This window comes from Oryx dammah, unplaced genomic scaffold (assembly GCF_014754425.2).
Source record: "Oryx dammah isolate SB20612 unplaced genomic scaffold, SCBI_Odam_1.1 HiC_scaffold_16, whole genome shotgun sequence".
NCBI classification, from domain to species: Eukaryota; Metazoa; Chordata; class Mammalia; order Artiodactyla; family Bovidae; genus Oryx; species Oryx dammah.
In genome coordinates, this window is record NW_024070200.1 from 46,830,209 (window position 1) to 46,849,695 (window position 19,487).

The window sequence follows — 19,487 nt, forward strand, 5'->3', positions numbered from 1 at the left end:
GTTGAGTATGTTGTCGGTGTGACTGTGGGAGGCAGGTTTGTTTGAAGGAATAAGTAAGTAGAGCTAGGATATTTTTTTCATAGGAGCAAGTAGCCTTGATGGTGGTTTTATCATGAAACAGTCTGATGAGCATTTTGTTCAGTCTCTAAGTCATGTCCAGTGGGCTCTTACGTATACTGAAAATTTTCCAGGTTTGTGTTGTTCAGTTTTATGCTTATGGTGCATGTTTTGGGCACTACCAGCTATATGGGAGAAAAGCATTTTTAAGGTTTCAAGTTTGGGGCCTTAATGTTTCACTGGTTCTTTACTAATCTTGCTTTATATGTGAATTGGGTCCGTTTTCCCCTTGGTAGTGCTCTGGGTGTAGCTCCATGCATTTGGCAATATTCAAAGACTGTTTACCAAAGGCAGTGTCATCTGCATTCTTCGTGAAGTTAATGTGCAACTGCTGTTTTCCATTTTCAGGTGCTCCAAGACCTTGTGGTCTTAGAGTGTCGATTTACTATCAGTGGTTCATTTCTTTTGTTCTGGTGCTTGTTTTTTGTTTTTGTTTTTTTGCAAGATTGCCCGGTAGATGGATGTAATTACAGATCATGTATCCTATAAGTGAGCTTTGGTGGAAAAGGCCAGCAAGGGAAAATGAGAGGTTTTGTGGTTAAAGTCTAATAAAAATCCAGGATGTTTCAAAGGGTGCTAATAAATAAGAGTTTTTTGTCTTGTTTTATCTTTTTAATTTTGAAAATCTTAAAACAGTACAGGAAAGTCCAGAGAACAATACACCAGACATCATGTATTCCAAAACTAGCAAATGTCAGTCCTTCAGATTTTTCCCTTTGCTCTAAAAAGGCACAGTTGCAGTCCCCTTTGTGTTCCGCCCTGGTCCCATTCTCCTCCTTTCTATTCCTGGGGTTACCTCTAATATGCATTTGATGCATCTTCTTGAATCTGGGCTTCTTTTCTGAGCTTAAAGCCCTTGCGTGAGACTGGGTAAGGGGAGAGGGGATTAGTGATGATTTAGGTGGAGAGAATGGTAATAACACTTATTTTTCTAAATGGAAGGTTAAATGGAAGGAGGTGAATATGTTATTAGGAAGGGGGATGTTTCTCATGCAAAGTTTGTAAGGAACAAAAACATTAAGTCCTCTGTTACTCATATTATGGACTAGATCTAGTTTTGGAAGGTAAAGAATTTAAAAGCTGTAGCTGATATGAAAGACCACCTTGTGCTCTGTGAAGACTTGGTTGGTGTCTTTGTTGAGGTGACCTGTGGGTGAGAGAAGGGCCCCAACCTATCTTCCTTCCCCTGTCTAAAACATTTCTGCTTTTAATATTGGATTTGCACAGTAAAATTCCCTTTTTAAAAAAGGGTATTTTAGTTAACATTCCCTTGTGACCACTAATCCAGTTCCGTTATTATTTTTTAATTTGCCCATGCTTGTGGCTTGTGTGATCTTAGTTCCCTGATGAGGGATCAAAATTGCACCCTTGGCCGTGAAAGCTTGGAGTCCTAACCACTGAACTGCCCAGGGAAGTCCTCAGTTCGGCTTATCTGGTTCAGCTGTCTCATTTCAGCAAGGAAACTGAGATCTGAATGTCCATGGTCACGTGTAGTTTTCTTTATTGAAGAATAGTTTCGATCATTTTAAACAGTGGTTTCTAACCAGCTATGTACATTAGAACTGTCAGGGGAGCTTAAAAAATGTGGCTATTTGAACTTTACCACAGAGATTCTGGTTCAGTAGATCTGGGCTAAAAGGTCCTGATACCTATATATTTTAAAAACTCCTGATGGTTCTGACTGGGCTTCCCAATGCAGGAGACGCAGGTTCAATCCCTGGCTCGGGAAGATCCCTCTGGAGAAGGAAATGGCGATGCACTCCAGTATTCGTGCCTGGAGAATCCCATGGACAGAGGAGCCTGTGGGCTACAGTCCATGTGATTGCAAAGAGTTGGATGTGACCTAGTGACTAAACAACAGCAGCAGGATGGTTCTCATGGTCCCCCCTAGTGGAGAAATGGGATTGAAAATCACATTTGAGACCTCTCCCTTACACTAATTTACGATAGCCTGACTAGGATGGTGTTCTTTATCACATTTCCTCTTCAAGTGCTCCACTAGGAAGGCATTTCATTTCCCTCTACTCCAGAGCATGTTCTTTTCTGGCAGGTGTTTTGTTGTTTTTTTTTTTTTCCTTTTCCTAGAATAAAAAAGGATCCCATTTCCTTTAAAATCCATCCAGGGGCCATGATCCCCTGGGACGTTTTTCACTTGGGTGCTTCTGCATACTTAGGGAGTGACTAAGGCGGTGAGACATTTGAGACAGTCTTGATTTCTCATGCTTTCGGCTATAGGGGAGAGCATAATAGTGGCTTTTTATCCTTGTACACTCTGTGCTTTGGCCCCACATTGAGGAAATGTGCCTGGTTTATTTTATGGAGGCAGTTACAGGAGATCTGGATGCAGTAACTTTTGTTGTTTGTTTAAAGCTTTGATTAGCTTATCAACTTCGGAAGCACCTCTTTAGACTTTATATCTAGAGAGGGCTAGGACAAGAGGCCTGGGGATGTCGTACTGAGAAAAGGAGACTGGGATACCTCCTGGCCACCCATCGAGGCTGCTGCCACCCCTGGAAGTGTCCGAGGTGTAGCACAGGCAGATCACATGCTCTTGCTCATTAGCTGCGGCTTCAGCCACCAGTTGTGTCTCCTGCCCTGGTGAGCTGGGGCGTATGTATCTTGTGTGCTGCCCAGGCTCCTCTGGTCCTTTTTGCCTCTTTGGATTGGCCCCATCCTGTTTCCTTCATAACCTCTACCCCTCCCAGTTTGGAGGAGTCCCAAGGTCTGGAATTTACACCCACCCCAAGGCCAGGAAGAAAGATCAGAGAGATCCAGGGGAGAAAAGGCCCCCCTTTAGTTCTATTTATAACACTGCTGCTCCTCCCACCAGTAGCCCCACCTTTTGCACAGTGGCCCCATTGTGTATCCCAGGGCGCTGTGCTTTCTCCTGTACCTGCCACAGCTCTGTTGTGGGAAGAGAGGAGGGCGTGTGGAGGGAGAGAGCATATAAACAGGGAGTGCAGGCAGGGAGTGTAAGTGAGAGTGTGTATAGAGAATAGTGAGAGCGTGTTGTGAGTTTAACCTGAAAGGGTAAGTGGGAAAATTTAGGAGTGATTCTCTAAAAGTGTACATGCTGGGAGTGGTTGGGAAATAGAAACTATAGAGATTCTGCTTTACTCTAGTTTCGATACAGAAATTAAGTTATTGTTCTAATGCACCGTCATCAAGTTTTATGCTGAGGGCTACAGAGCAGACCAAGGGCTTTTTATTAAGTGAGACTTCTTACATTCTGTATTTATGCTTACATGTGGGCTCATTTTTATCCTATTGCCTATTCTGATTGGGCTTTACATTTGTTTTGGCTAAGCAGTAGTTGTACAGTAGAGATGAGCATTTTTCACTCAGTTGAAGGAGGTAAGGTTTAAATATATGAGATATGGTAAGTGTTCAGTAATAGAACAGAAGGTTCAGGTGAGAACAACTGAGAAGGGAATGTAACAGACTGCAGGGCAGGAGAACGAGTGAGTGGGACTAAAAATGGAAGGAGATCCAGTTAGGTTTAAGGTCACAGAAAGAAGGTTAATTCCAGCATTTCCACAAGTTTGACAGTTTAGGATTCCTTCTTTCAGAGGCTTGCCCGTACGCCCTTCTGGGCCTGCCATGGGTCTCCTTCCTCTTGCTCAGGTCAGGGAGCAGAGCAACTCCTCCCCCTGCTCCCCCAAATCAGGGAAAGCGAAGGCTGTGGCTGGTTGGAGACTGTCAAAAACCATGTGATGTTAACAAGAGTGTAATGCTAAATAGAAGCACTTTACCGTCTGTAATTTAGGGGTGTTGAAAACACATCTTGCAAAGAAATTGGTCCTTGAGAACAAATTCTCTTTTGTACGTATGTATGTCTTTGTTTCTGGCATCGAGTATTTTCCAGATCTCCTTTCCTGTAGGTGGGATCAGAATTCCAGTTACATCTGGATGTATCTAGGCTGGTACACTGCGATCGTGAAAAGAGAAATCAAAGACGTTTAACTAGAAGCTTGCCCACCAGCTTGGAGAATTCTCTTAGGGAGGAATATCACTTAGAGATTGGGGAGGGTCATTTTTAGATTGACCCAAGGTCTCCTTTCACAGATGAGAAAACAAATTTAATTGTTTGATGAGTGATGAGGCCCAGTGTGACTAAGGGGCCACAGTAAATGTAGCTTTGTAGTGGTACTTTCGAAGTACAGGCTGGATGCATTCGTGTGTTTATGATTATCAAGGAGAAGTATGGGGCAGGATTTATTCTTAAAATGGTGACATAGATGAAAGTCTCATTTTTTTCTGAAATTTACCTAGTGCAACTGCCTTGGAAAGACTCCATGGTAAAAAGTGGGTTGCTGTTTAAAAGTGATAAAACTGATTCAAACTATGAGTGCTTTTTCTTATTATTACAATGTTACAAATCAGCAGATAATGTTCCCAGCGTGGCCATGTAAACCTCGCCTACAGTGTAGCTGAGCCATTTAGTAAATTTACAATTTGAGAAAGGTAGACAGTAATCTGGTATAAATTAGGCAGTCTACTAGTTATTAGGTGTTGTGATTACTAAGAAAACTCATATGACCATAGTCTCATAATACTTATAATTAAGTAAAACAAATTTTAAAAGCCTGAATAGAACATCTTTGAAAATCTTGACTGTTGAAATACTCGAAGTGTAAAGAATGAGGACTTTCAGTTTTGGCAGGTGTGAGTCTGATTCTGGTCTTGCCAGTTCTTAACCTTAAGGGGAAGAGCCTAAGTTTGTACTTTGCCAAATGCTGTGCATTTTAGGGAGTTGAGGTGAGCGTTAAGTGCCTGGCACAGTGTCTGAAGTACAGTAGGCACTCAATAAACGTATTCTTTATCCTGGTCCTTGGGGGAAAGCAGATTTAATGTGAAGATGAAGAGGCATTCATAAACTTTTCTGGGGAATTTTCTGGGTACTTTAAAGATTCTCAAGGCTGGTAGCTCTAGTTTTTTCGCTTCATTTTTAAGCTGTTGTCTGAAAGAACAAGAGGGTACCTCTAGGTATTGGAGGGTGTGAGAAGACTTTTCCTTTTTACATAATGCTTTTCCATGTACTTAAAATGCTTTTTGAAGGCAATGGCAACCCACTCCAGTATTCTTGTCTGGAAAATCCCATGGGTAGAGGAGCCTGGTAGGCTGCAATCCATGGGGTCTCAAAGTCAGACACGACTGAGCGACTTCACTTTCACTTTTGACTTTCATGCATTGGAAAAGGAAATGGCAACCCACTCCAGTGCTCTTGCCTGGAGAATCCCAGGGATGGGGGAGCCTGGTGGGCTGCCGTCTATGGGGTCGCACAGAGTTGAACACAACTGCAGCGACTTAGCAGCAGCAGCAGCAGCAGCAAATTGCTTTTTACAATGATCATGGATTTTATAATGAAAAAGGAATGGATTAAGAAAAAGGAAAAACTGGGAATTCCCTGGTGGTCCAGTGGTTAGGACTCTGCACTTTTACTGTGGAGGGTCCAGGTTCAATCTCTTGATTGAAAAAAGAAGAAAGAAAAAGGAAAAAGTGTCCAAGTATATAATTTTTAGGTAGTGGTAATCACAAATTTTGGGCTTCCTTGGTGGCTCAGACAGTAAAGAAATTTAGAATTTGTAATTGTCATCTTAATTATGATTTTCATTGGGTACACGATGTCTGTCTTACTTAGATTTATTCCAAAGTTATATTGCCTTGATTTCTGAAAAGATTAAATGTTTCCCATATATTTGTTTACTGTTTATTTTATTATGCAAATTATCAATGGCATTTGTCTATTTTCTAGAGTTATATTATTGATTTTTGGAAGCTTTCTTATGGGTATCAGCCTGTTGTATTGCTATATTTTCTCTTGATTTTCCATTTTATTCTTTTACTGTATGGAATTTTTAAATTTTATGTAGTTTAAGTGTTAATCTTTTTGCAATTTCTTTTATCTAGTTTAATTTCTGTAAGGCTTTGCTAAAATCTGAAGTTTTCCATTAGCTTTTCTATGATTTAGTGATTTAATTTTTTAAGCATCTAAGTCTTTAAATTTCCTGTTTCTAAATCATTCCGATATTACTTAAAAATAATCTTTCTACTATGTATTAGTGATTGATATCTACTATGTCAGATATTGAATTACATATAGTTCTCTTTCTAGGCTTATTATTCTGTTATGGTGAACTGTATTTCATTTTTCTTAGAGAAATGTATAACTTCATTTTTTGTATTTGTTATTTAGAAACAACATTTGAAGCTAGCTTTATTTTTAGCTCCAAGACAAGTAACATTTTAAAAATACTTTTTCACAATTTGAAACTTGTAAAGTTCTTGTTTTTATAAAGTGTCCCCATGTTACATATTACAGTTGATACCGGCTTAGTAATTTCGCCTGTAAATGTGGAAACTCTTCTCGATTTATATCTTCATATCTTTTTTTATTTTTGCTCTTGGAAATCGTTATACCTTTAATAATTGGTTTTGATTTAGTAGTCTTTCTTGGAGGTGCCTGGTGGTAGGTTAGATATCTCAATGTGTTATGGCTGATCTTGTTTGTTTAAATTTTGTTTCACTAACTTGATTTTCTGCCATCTTGATTTTTCCTCTTTGAGTCTGTTAATGGTGGTTGCTTTGTCCTGTTGCAGTGTTCGTTTGGGCCTATTAACTCCTTTTCCCTCTCTACTGTTGTTAATAGGTCAAAAGGTCTCTGATTTGGCTACAAACTCCTTTTTTCCACCTGAAAAGGATCCTGTATGTATCACTAAATACTGTGATTTAGGATTCTTTTCAGGTGGAAAAAAGGAGTTTGTAGCCAAGACAATTGGTTACTTTACCAGTTCCCCTTATTTTCAGTAAGTGTTGGAGTGGATCTGACCACAGGAAATTGGTGTTAACCGGTTTGTCCGCCAGTCAAGGTTAGGAAAGTCTGGTTGGGCTGTCTTGGGCCATTAGTTTGACCTCATCTGACATATTTCTTCTGGCCTTAGATGTCAAAGCAGTGATTGTTCCTATGTCTTGATGTTCCCAATTTAAGAAACAGTAAAAATATACTTGAAGGCCGAAGTTGGCATGCTCTAGGAATGTGATTTTCTGGTGTTGCATGATACTCTGTCTCTAATTTCTGCATGATTCCTTCTGTTTCACAGTTTAGCAATTTGGGGATACCTGATGGTAGAAAGACCTGTTTCAAACATTTTTAAACCATGCAGTATTTGATGGTTGCATGGCTGTTTCTATCTGGGGCTGCTAAGTAAACCCTTTCACAGGAAGTATTTGTGTAAGAAAGTGCTGGTAGGCAAAGTGAGACCATCCGGAAGTGATTCATGCGACTGGGGTTGTTTGTTTAAGTTGGGACTTGGTTGCCTAGAGACCGTATCTGTGCAAGCTGAGTGAAGTGCCACATGAATGCAGAGGGTTTCATTGCCTACCTGATCGAAAAAGGACCCTGCCATTTGATTTTCCTTCTGAAAGACCTTCTCATAATCTCATTGATCCCCGTACTTTGACTATGTGTGAATCAAAAAATCTTAAACATATAAATGAAAAAATCTGGTTAAAGGGTTTATGTTGAAGGGAAATCTACTTGCTTAAATCTGAATGTTTAAAATTTTTTTCTTTTAATTGTGCAATAGGAAGAATTAATTTTTTTCAGTGTTTTATTATAGAAACTTTAATACTTCCGATACCTTTACACCAGCTAAGAGGTAGCAAAACAACCCCCACACCCCCTAGCCAAAAACCAGCCCTGCAGTTTGCATGGACAACATGATATGCAAGATTCCTGTTTGCCCCGAGGTCAGTGTCTCCCTACCTCCCCCATCATCGTCATCAGTACCATTTATTGAGCACTTAATCATGTACTGGGTACTATGCTAAGCACTTCATATGTGTAGTCTAATTAGCTGTGCTTGAAGTCATGTGAGGTGCTTATTCTTATCTACATTTAACAGAAAAGAAAGCAAAACTTGACTCACCATCTCTTTAAGTGATAGATCCAGATTCCAGGCTTGGCGAGGACTCCAAAGCCTTTGCTCTTCCCTGGTCCAGTCTCTCACTTCCGTACCATTTATGCTTCAAAATCTAATGCCAGCAACAGTAGTTACCAGTAATTAAGCAGAATGATGGTGTGTTGTGTGTTCAGATGGTAAGTCATCTCCAACTCTCTGTGACCCCATGGACTACAGCATGCCAGCTCCCCTGTCTTTCACTATCTCCCAGAGTTTGCTCAAATTCATGTCCATTGAGTCAGTGATGCCATCTAACCATCTCATCTTCTGCCACCTTCTTTTCCTTTTGTCTTCAATCTTCCCCAGCATCAGGGTCTTTTCCAATGAGTTGACTCTTTGCATCAGGTGGCCAAAGTATTGGAGCTTTAGCATCAGTCCTTTCAATGAATATTCATTGAAGGTTGATTTCCTTTAGGATTGATTGGTTTGATCTCCTTGCATACAACATTACAGTGAGATAGGCATTGTTTTTATTTTAAAGAGGGACAAAAATGAGTTGGTATCACATATTTCAAGGTCACGTAACTATCTGTGGAACTCAAGCCCACTTCTGTGTGACACTGTCACTACTGCTGCCAACCTCTACTGAAGGGGCAATGTTTAAGTCCACAATTCAGTCAGCTAGTTCCCAGACATTAAACAGCTTTCTTGGTGTCAGGTGGGTGAGGGAATGTGAGCTATTTCTTGCTTCTCATTGCAGAGTCTCTTTTACCTGCTTCATATAGGTGGTCTCTGTATTTGTCTCATGTATTCTTGCATCTAACAAATTGTCGGACTCTGACTAATATACTTTTCCTTATTCACTGCAAAGCTAAAGATAGTGATAGGCATACATGAGTAACTGCTGACTATTGATTGAGGAGAAATTTGTGCCTGCATGCTTATAAGGAAGGCAGTAAACATTAAGTTAAGTGATTTTTTACAGGGGTCTAGAAACATAACTTGGGACTTCCCTGGAGGCTCAGTGGTGAAGAATATCTGCCTGCCAGTTCAGGAGACTCAGGTTTGATCCATGAGTGAGGAAAATGCCCTGGAATAGGAAATGGCAACCCACTCTAGTATTGCCTGGAGAATCCCATGGACAGAGGAGCCTGGTGGGCTACCGTCCATGGGGTTGCAGAGTCAGACACCACTGAGTGACTAAACAACAACAACAACAAAGAGACATAACTGGTCTGTGATAAATTTGCGTCTGTTTAACTTTTTTGGCCTAACGCCTGCTCACTAAGATGGCCTCCCGGGATTGGAAATGGACACAGTAGAGGTCCCATGGTTACATATAGCAACTCTGGAGAGACTAGAGAGAGGGCCTGGTTAGTTTTCTTCTTCCTAATCTGGCACGTCTTCTCAGTTCAGCTCGGAAAGGCTTTCCCTCCTTCCCAGTTGCTTATTTTTTCAGTAGTGACCTCATGCAGACAGGAGTGGCACTGGAAATTGCCTTGGACAGTTTGACAAGAATTGTACTTTTTGGTGGTGTCGGTGGAGGAAAGGCCCGTCTCCAGGCCTCTATTTCTTCCTTACTCCGAATACCTTCCTGTTGACTCACTGGAAATCCTAACGAGAAGCAGAAGGAGCGTCAGAGAGGCGGCTGCCAGCCCAGGGCTTGGCTTCTGTCGGGCTAGAAGTCTAGGGACTCAGAGGACTCTGGCTTTAAGAAAAATTGTGAGCCTTTTGCAGTAGAAGGGAATACTATTGTTGTGATAGGTGTTTATCCGTAAGGTAGAAAGCATCAGCCTTTTGCTAGGGATCATTAATCAGCAACATAAAAAACCATTTCCTTGAAATGGCTTAAATAGTGTTCCTAAAAATTGAAGCAGAGGAACTGAAGTATAAAAAGAGGGAATGGGGCACATTTAGAAAACCTGAAAGGGAAAAAAGCCTATGATATTAAAAATAGAAAAATGGTATAAAAATAAAATTTAAGGGAATTCCCTGGTGGTACAGTGGTTGGGACTTCATGCTTTCACTCCCAAGAGCGAGGGTCCAATCCCTGGTAAGATCTGGTCAAAGCCGAGCAAAGCAGCCAAAAAAAAAAAATTGAAAAAAAATCTCATGATGTAGCAGATCATTTTATTACAAATAACATACATCTCAGATAAAGTTTAAAACAGCTAAACAGAGACAAAAGTTACTTATCACTTACATGGCTATCACAGCACAATGTTTTCCTGCCCCGAAGACTTAGTCACTGCTAATTTGACGAGCTTGTGCTAGACAGTGGCTTGACTTCGGGGGTTTTCCTTTGAAAACTCAAGAATACCCACAAAGGTGTTGGCAGATTTGGCCTTTAACTTTTTAAAATTAAACTTTTATTATTAATTATTTAAAAAACAGGTAATATAGAGACATGATACTTAATTCAGAAGCTCTGCTAGGATATCCAGTAAAGAAAAAAAAAGTCTGCCTGCCTAGTCTTGTTTCCCAGGCACCCGGATCTTCTCTGTATATGCAAATCACTTTTGTTTCCTTGTGTAGAAGTGATAACACTATACTTTCTTCTTTGCATCTTGTAACATATTCTGCGTGAATACGTTATAGTGCTTCATTTTTTTTCCCCCTTCACAGTTGCATGGTTTTTCAGTATATAGATTTAACCTATCAGTGGATGTATCCTTCCCAGCTTTTACTCTTATCAGTAGTGGTGTAGTTAGCAACTTTGTATGGCTGCCATCTTGTTGCATTTATGAGTGATGTAGGATGAGTTTCTAAAAGTGGAATTTCTTTATTTTTTGGTTTTGTTTTAGATCACTTTATTGCCAAACAAGTTGCTACAGATTTATGAGAACAAATCATTTGATTTTCAAGGAACCTTGAATTTTAAATATTGGAATAAGGGATTGTGGACCCATACCTCTCCATGGATATTAAAAAGAAAAAAATCCAAACCAAGAATTTACAAAGATGAATTTATAATCATCCCTCTTCCAGTTTATCTTCTTTCTCAACCTCACTTGCCAGCTCTACTAGACATTCAGTTAGGCAAACCTAGAAATTACATTGTTTTTTCCTGTCACCTTTCAGGTCTAATTGATGCAGGTTTTTTAGTGTTGCTTTAATACGTATGTGTGCAGACATGAGTGCACACACACCCACACCCACACACCATCTGTTTCTGTCAGCTCACCCCATCCTCACTGCCACTTCCCATATTCAAGCTACTCTCACTGCCTGACTGATTTACAAGGATAACCCTTCATTTGGTCTCCTGCCACCCGGGCTTTACTGCTGGCTCAGCAGTAAAGAATCTGCCTGCAGTGCAGGAGATTCGGGTTTGATCCCTGGGTTGGGAAGATCCCCTGGAGGAGGAAATGGCAGCCCACTCCAGTATTAAAGCCTGGAGAATTCCATGGACAGAGGAGCCTGGAGGGCTATAGTGCGTGGGGTCACAAAGAGTCGGACTCGATGAGCATGCACATATCCATTTTCGATCTCTTGCAAGTGATTCTTTATCTTTAAAGACAATGATCATTTACAGGCAAATAACCCCGCCTTCCCCAGCCCAGTGCTATCCCATGCTATTTAATTTCCTCTCTCCTTCATTAACAGTTACTTAAGATAGGAAACAACACACCTGCAAGGTGCTGGTGGAGTTTGACTCTAGGCCCAAATCTATGATCTAAACCAAATTAGTTTGTTTTTTTGTTTTTAGTCTCTAAGCCGTGTCTCTTTTGTGACCTCATGGACTGTAGCCTGCCGGGCTCTTCTGTCCATGGAATTTCCCAGGCAAGAATACTGGAGTGGGTTGCCATTACCTCGTCCAGGGGATCTTCCTGACCCAGGGATCGAATTTCAGGCTCCTTCATGGGAGGTAGATTCTTTACCACTTAGCCACCAGGGAAGCCCCAACACATTAGTTGAAGTACTGCGTTAGTTATATTATACTAAAAGTAGAATTTCTAAGCCAGTGGGAATATCCACATTTTGTTGTTGTTCGGTTGCTCAGTCGTGTCCAACTCTGTGACCCCATGGACTGCAGCATGCCAGGCTTCCCTGTCTTTCACCATCTCCCAGAGTTACCCCAAACTCATGTCCACTGAGTCAGTGATGCAATCCAACCATCTTATCCTCTGTCATCCCCTTCTCCTGCCTTCAGTCTTTTCCAACATCAGGGTCTTTTTCAGTGAATCAGCTCTTGGAATTAGGTGGCCACAGTATTGGAGCTTCAGCTTCAGCATCAGTCCTTTCAATGGATATTCAGGGTTGATTTCCTTTAGGTTTGACTGTTTTGATCTCCTTGCAGTCCAAGGGACTCTCAAGAGTCTTCTCCAACACCACAGTTTGAAAGCATTAATTCTTTGGCGCTCAGCCTTCTTTATGGTCCAACTAACATCTGTAAATGACTACTGGAAAAAACCATAGTTTTGACTATACAGATATTGTCAGTCTGCTCTCTCTGGAGATTGTACCAGACTATATGTACATCAGTGATAAATGAGAAGACTGCTTTCCCTATGATTTCACTAACCTAGAGTACGTTATTTTTTGGTATGTTTTCATAGTTATGAATTTCATAGTTGAACGTGGTGTTGTAATTGCAGTTTCTTTTTCAGATTGCCTTACTCTGAGTGAAGCTGAGCATCTTTACATGTGTTTAAAAGCCTTTCTGTTTCCTTTTCTGTGAACTGTTTGGGAATTCTGTGCTCATTTTTCTTTCTTCTTCTTTTAAACCCTTGATGTTTTTGTTTCTTTATTTTGGCTGCACTGGGCCTTCACCGCGGCATGCAGGTATCCTCTAGTTGAGGAGACCTTGATGTTTTTGTTTGTTTATTTTGGCTGCACTGGGCCTTCACTGCGGCGTGCAGGCATGCTCTAGTTGAGGAGAGCAGAGGCTGCTCTCTAGTTGTGCCTGGGCTTCTCACTTCGGTGACTTCTCTTGCTGTGGAGCACGGGCTCTAGAGGCTTGGGCTTCGGTAGTTGTGGCTCGAAGGCCCTAGAGGGAAGGTGCACCGATGTCTTTGCTCCGAGGCTTGTGGAATCTTCCTGGGTGAGGGATTGAACCTGTGCCCCCTGTATTGGCAGGCAGATTCTCACCCACTGTCCTGGTCATTTTTCTAGTGTGTTATTGCTCTTATTGATGTAAGAGTGAGCTCGTTTTATATTGAGGAGGTCGGCCCTTTGGATGCTGTCTTTTAACTTTCAATTTTAAGGTGTTTAAAAAAATTTAGAATTTTAAAAACATATTTGGTTTTACTAAGCGTTTGTTTTTTAGCTTTATGGCTTTGTATCATTTTTAAAGGGACTCTTTAGTCCTTCTCCATACAAAAATATTCCCCCAGGCTTTCTTCAAGTATTTTTAGGATGTAAAGAATTTTAACATTTGACCCTTTGATCCTTTTAGAATTTATTTTGGTGTAAAGAGTGAGGTAAAACTCTTTTTCTCTAGATGGTATTTCGATAGTATCTTAAATCAGCCGTCTCCAGCCTTTTTTGGCACCGGCCCCTGGATCGGTCCCACGGATGGAGGTTAGAGGAGGTGGTTTGGGCTGATTCAAGCACAGCAGCTATGGCACTCTGATGAGAATCTACTGCTGATGCCAATCTGATAGGAGGTGGAACCTAGATGGTGATACAAACAGTGGGGAGTGGCTATAAATACAGATGAAGCTTCATTCGCTTGCCAGCTGCTCATCTCCTAACAGGCTACAGACCAGTACCAGTCTGTGGTCCCAGGGCTGGAGACCCCAATCTTAGATGCTGAGTACCAGGAATGGCTCTCTCATGAAATGTGCTCTGGAATTTGCCAAACTCTTTAGTCGATGAATTGAGATTTAACTTTCTTTTTTTTTTTTCAGAATAAAGCATTTCAACTTTTGAGAATTTTGCAACATATGGCTTAAATATCCTCTTGGAAAAATTAGCTAGAAATTTCCAGAGAGTTTTCAAGCAAGTTGTATTATGTTAAAAAGGTTAATAGTGTAATGAAATTGGTCTTGAGAAAACAGGTTCGGATGGACAGCTTTGACATGTATACTGTGAAGGTATGAGTCAACTTGTCAAACTCACAATTTATTCTTTGTGTTAAAGGAGAGTACAGTTTTGAGGAACTTTTGAAAACTGTGTAGCTAATCTCTGTATCACTATTTTGAGGTGTATTCTGTTAATGTGACATTAAGGAGGAAAGGGTTTAGTGGTCAGATATGTTTCAGAAATACTGTAATAAACCAAGTTAAACAGATTATGTAACTAGTGGACTGTTAGACTATCATGGGCTGTAAATTCTGAATCTTCAAGGGCGAGGATCATGTAGGCAATATTCCTCCAACCTAGTTTACTATCAGATTTTTTCCTCACAGATTGTCTTTCTTAGGACTAGTTGTTTGGGAAACAGTATTCTCTATCAGAATAAAGGATTCAAGAGACTATTTCAGCTAAGAATTCAAGACCTCTTGATGGTCACTTCTTAACTTATGTTTTATCTGTAGTTTCATTACTTCCTTCAATGAGTTCTCATGTTCTTGATTTATGGAGCTTAAAGCCATTAAAGCCATTTAAACTAAAGCCATTAAAGTACAAATTGGGTAGGCACAATTACTGAACTGTCACCAGCTATCTTTAAGACATTGTGAAGAACAGGAGTGTGATTTTTGAAAATGGGGGACTGCAAATGTACTAGTTAGTAAAAAGGAGAAGATATCACAAATTCTAGTCTAGTGAGCTAGTCTCTGGCAGAAGCCCATAGCATATGCTCTGACATGTGTTAAAGAGGGCTTCCCTGGTGGCTCAGACAGTGAGGGCTCCGACTGCAGTGCAGGAGCCTCGGGTTTGCTCCCTGGGTCGGGAGGATCCCCCGGCGAAGGGAATGACTCTTCACGCTACTGTTCTTGCCTGGGAAATCCCATGAACAGAGGGGCTTGGCGGGCTACAGTCTATGGGGTTGCAGAATCAGACACGGCTGAGAGACTAAGCATGTATGTATGGCTTATGGTAAGAAATGAAGGGATCCTTAGGAGTCAACCAGGACTTCCTGAGAAAGGCCCTGTCACCATGACATCATTGCCTTTTGGACAGGGTCCCCAGATTAGTGAATCAGAGAAGCAGAGTAATGTCTAGATTTCAGGAAAGGCATTTGAGAGTTTGTCTTGTGATGCTTCTGCAGATTGGATACATGTGGACTAGACTGTAGTGTGATTAAGATTTGTAACCAGTTGAATAAATCATTCCAGAAGAGCTGCTCGATGGGGACTGACTGCGTCATGGGTATAGGGTTCCTTCTGGGTGGTGGAAATTTTGTGGAATTAGATAGTCATGGTGGTTGCACAACATTGTGAATATGCTAAAAACCACTGAATTCCATTCTGTAAAATGGTTAAAAAATGGTGAATCTATCTAATATACATTGTAGCTCAAAAAAAGGAGCTGCTAGGTTTTTAATTCAAAGATAACTTGTTAGGGCATGTTGCATGTAAAACATTTGTGTTTGGACTTGTGAATGCATTAGTGGTATATTGATCAAACTTCAGTAGCTGGAGTGGTTAATACACTGCACATAGTTAATACATGACACATTTTGCTTTCAAAATACCTTGAATGTGATGATGAAATTTAATAGTGATAACTGTGACGTCCTGCACTGGGGTTCAAAAAATGGAGTGTCTGCAACACAGGATAGAGAGGTAGCATTAGTAGGGAGAGGATTAGTGCGAATAAAAACAAAATGAACCAAACCTGAGATTTCTTTTTTATTTTAGGAGCTAAGGCAATGGCACCCCACTCCAGTACTCTTGCCTGGAAAATTCCATGGGCGTAGGAGCCTGGTAGGCTGCAGTCCATGGGGTCGAGAAGAGTCAGACACGACTGAGCGACTTCACTTTCACTTTTCACTTTTATGCATTGGAGGAGGATATGGCAGCCCACTCCAGTGTTCTTGCCTGGAGAATCCCAGGGACGGGGGAGCCTGGTGGGCTGCTGTCTATGGGGTCACACAGAGTCGGACACGACTGAAGTGACTTAGCAGTAGCAGCAATGCAGCTGCTGACTTTCTTTCTTTCTTTTTTTAATTGGAGGATGATTGCTTTACAATATTGTATTGGTTTCTGCCATACATCAACATGAATCAGCCACAGGTATACATATGAGATGTTTATTAACTCCCTAGTAGGAATGTGACCTGTGCAGCAAAGGAAGAGGTGGTTCTACCATCCTCTGAAAGAATCAGACGCTACCTGAAGCTGGTTTTATGTTCTGGAGGCCATACTTTAAGAGGGACCTCAATAGGTGCGTGGTGGGGTTCCTTCACACCCACAGCAGGCACTGCTGCTACTTCAGGATCCTTCCCTGGGGAACCACTCCCAGTCAGTGGGTGTCCGTCCTCTAGTTGAGACTTGGTTATCGCTCTGGGACTAGAGCATGTTGAGTGAGCATGTCCAGCATTAAGAAAGGTCTAGGTCAGGAAGATCCCCTGGAGGAGGGAGGGCATGGCAACCCACTCCAGTATTCTTGCCTGGAGAATCCCATGGACAGAGGAGCCTGGTGGGGTACAGTCCATGGTGTTGCAAAGAGTTGGACACAACTGAGTGACTGAGCACAGCACAGTACGGAGATTATAATGCTTGGGGAGTAACTGAAGGACTGAGATCACTTAATATGGAAACAAAATTTAGAGGGAACACAGAATCATAGAATCGCAGATCAACCTCTCCTCCAGTGTAGGAATTTATTCACCCATTAATGTTTTGCCTGCCGTTATTTAAAAATCCCTGAAAAATGAAAGATCGTTTCAATTTATCATGTGCCGTACCAGAGGAACAGAACTTGTCAATAAAAATCTGCTTAATTGAGGAAGAACTTTGTAACAAGAAGAGATTTCCCAAAACTTGCTTTGAGAAAACGCATGTTGCAGATTTTTATGTACAGATTGTATAATGGTTAGTGGAAGATTTATGTTCTAACCTAAGGGCTTTCTCAAGTTACTGAAGATAGTTTCTATTTCCATTTCCTATTATTAAAAGGTACTTTTATTTTGAATGACTTGATAATATTCCATTGCTCATTGTGTTTTTTTCCTGACATGGCTAAAAATGTTGGGATGGTTCTGTTGCGTGCTTAGTCGCTTCAGTCGTGTCTGACTCTTTGTGACCCCATGGACTGTAGCCCACCAGGCTCCTCTGTCCATGGGATTTTTCAGGCAAGCGCATTGAAATGAGCTGCCATTTCCTTCTCCAGGGGGGTCTCCTGTATTGCAGGCGGATTCTTGACTGACTGAGCTACAAGGGAAGAGTTATTCAAAAATTACTCAACATCAAAGGATGAAAGATCTAACTGATGTCAAAAGGCAATATAGCTTGCCCTGGAAATGATGCAAAAAGTTAATGCGTGAAAGTTTAGCTAAGGAAGAGATTCTTTTATGACTGAGTTTTGCAATATAGTCTGAAATAGTATGGGAGGGAATGGACAGCATAACTGTGTGTGTGTGTTCGTCTTACTCTCTTGTGCTCCTTTAGGGGTGAGTCTTTTTCCACTTGGTGTCCAATAGCATCTGGCCACAGATGTTGCCACAGTGCTTTTCACAGAGTAGATGCGCAGAATATCATTCCATTGAATTGGTGAAAAGTTGTGTGGAATAGGGGGGCTCTGGTGGTTAAGAGAATTCCATTGTTGATGATGATGAGAGTTCAGCGTTATTTCTTTTTTCTTTCATTATTTGGCTGTATTAATCATTGAGACCAGGACTGTGGTCCTCAAGCGAGAGAGAAAGCAGTTTGTGACATTCAGCAGTTATTTACTGAGCACCATGCTTCAAATAGAAATCAGAAAAGGATTCCACCCTTACTTTCTTTAATAATGTTAAGAGGTAAAGAGATACTGAGTAAAAAAGTCTAGAGGAAGTTTGGAGGAAGAAGGGATTATTTCCTGTGGTAGACGGTGGGAGAGTTCATGGATGGAGGTGCCTTTTCAAAGTACCACTTGAATTGTCAGAGATTGGCTGTGCCGATCAGAAGTTTTATCAACCTTTATTCTTAGTACACATCTCCATCCCTGGCTTCCCACGTCACAACTTGATGAACTCTACTTTCTCTACAAACTCCCTCATTTTTTCTGGCCCTAACAAATTTACGGCATCTCTTTTATCATGCTATCTTGACTTCCTTCCCTGTAGCAATGGGAGAACTGTTTTTCTTCTTAAGATTCAATCTTCTCTCTGTGGTCTGGATCCTGTGCCTTCTTGTCTTCTAGGGTTCTTATCCAGTGTTTTTTTCTTAACTTGGGCTCATAACTTGACTTTTTTTTTTTCAATTCTTTTTCTTTAGCACATAAATGTCCTCACCCATTTTAGATAGACTCCCTCAATCTGAGACCCTGTCTAGGATTATTGTCTCTTCTTTTCTTCTTCAAGGAAAGCTTGTCTTTATTCCCTATGTCCACTTTTTTGGTGTGTCTTAACTCAGGTGGGTATGATCGTGTGCCCTCCTTTCTGCCCACTGTGATTTCTCTTTCTCGAGTCACCAATGACCTAATTGCTGTGCCCACTGGAAAATTTTCATGACTTATTTTACTTAATCTCTGCAGCATATGACACTCTTGTCTTTTCACTTCATGAGATTTTTCTTCCTTTTAACTGGGTCTCTTTTTATGCTTTAAAGTTTTGACCTGTGTAAAAATATATTGCCTATCTAAGAAAATAAATTTAGGCAATGCCTCCTCCAAGAAGCTTACTTGGACACTCACCCTTACTCAGGTCTGAGTTAGATGCCCCTCTCTTGTGTCTCTATGGACTTCCCAAGTGACTCAGTGGTGCCAGTGCAGGAGATGCGGGTTCGATCCTTGGGTCTGGAAGATCCCCTGGGGGTAGGGCATAACAACCTGTTCCAGTATTCTTGCCTGAAAAATCCCATCGACAGAGGAGCCTGGCAGGCTGCAGTCCATGGGGTCACAAAAAGTTGGATGTGACTGAGCACACACACACTCTTGTGTCTTTTTGGCTCCTGCCCCCCAAGCGTCTTTATTGTAGTTTTCACAGTATAATGCTTTATACTTACGTCTTATCTAATTTACTGTGAGCCTTAGGGGCTTCCCTAGTGGCTCAGATGGTGAAGAATCTGCCTGCAGTGCAGGAACCCTGGATTTGATCCCTGTGTCAGGAAGATCCTATGGAGAAGGAAATGGTTACCCACTCTAGTATTCTTGCCTGGAGAATCCCATGGACAGAGGAGCCTGGTGGACTACAGTCCATGGGGTCACAAAAAGTCAGACATGACTGACTTTTTTTTTTTTTTTTTCACTTTAGAGACCAGGGGCTATGTCTTTCATGATTATCACAGTTAACTCTGCCTCTTGATATATTCTAATGATTAGATCTGATCATTAACTTTTTTGGTGTATTCTTGCTCTGCAGGCTCTCCTTGTTCCCCTGGGCTCTAGCAGCTGCTGCAGTTGGCAGTGACTCAGAGAACTGGTATTTTTGCAAAGAAA

General features: G+C 41.2%; 1 protein-coding gene across 1 annotated transcript in view; it reads left to right on the forward strand.

Moving 5' to 3' along the window:
• IQGAP1 (IQ motif containing GTPase activating protein 1) overlaps nucleotides 1-19,487 on the forward strand; it is a 105,661-nt gene that overhangs the window by 2,346 nt on the left and 83,828 nt on the right. The gene's annotated exons all lie outside the window — the stretch shown is intronic.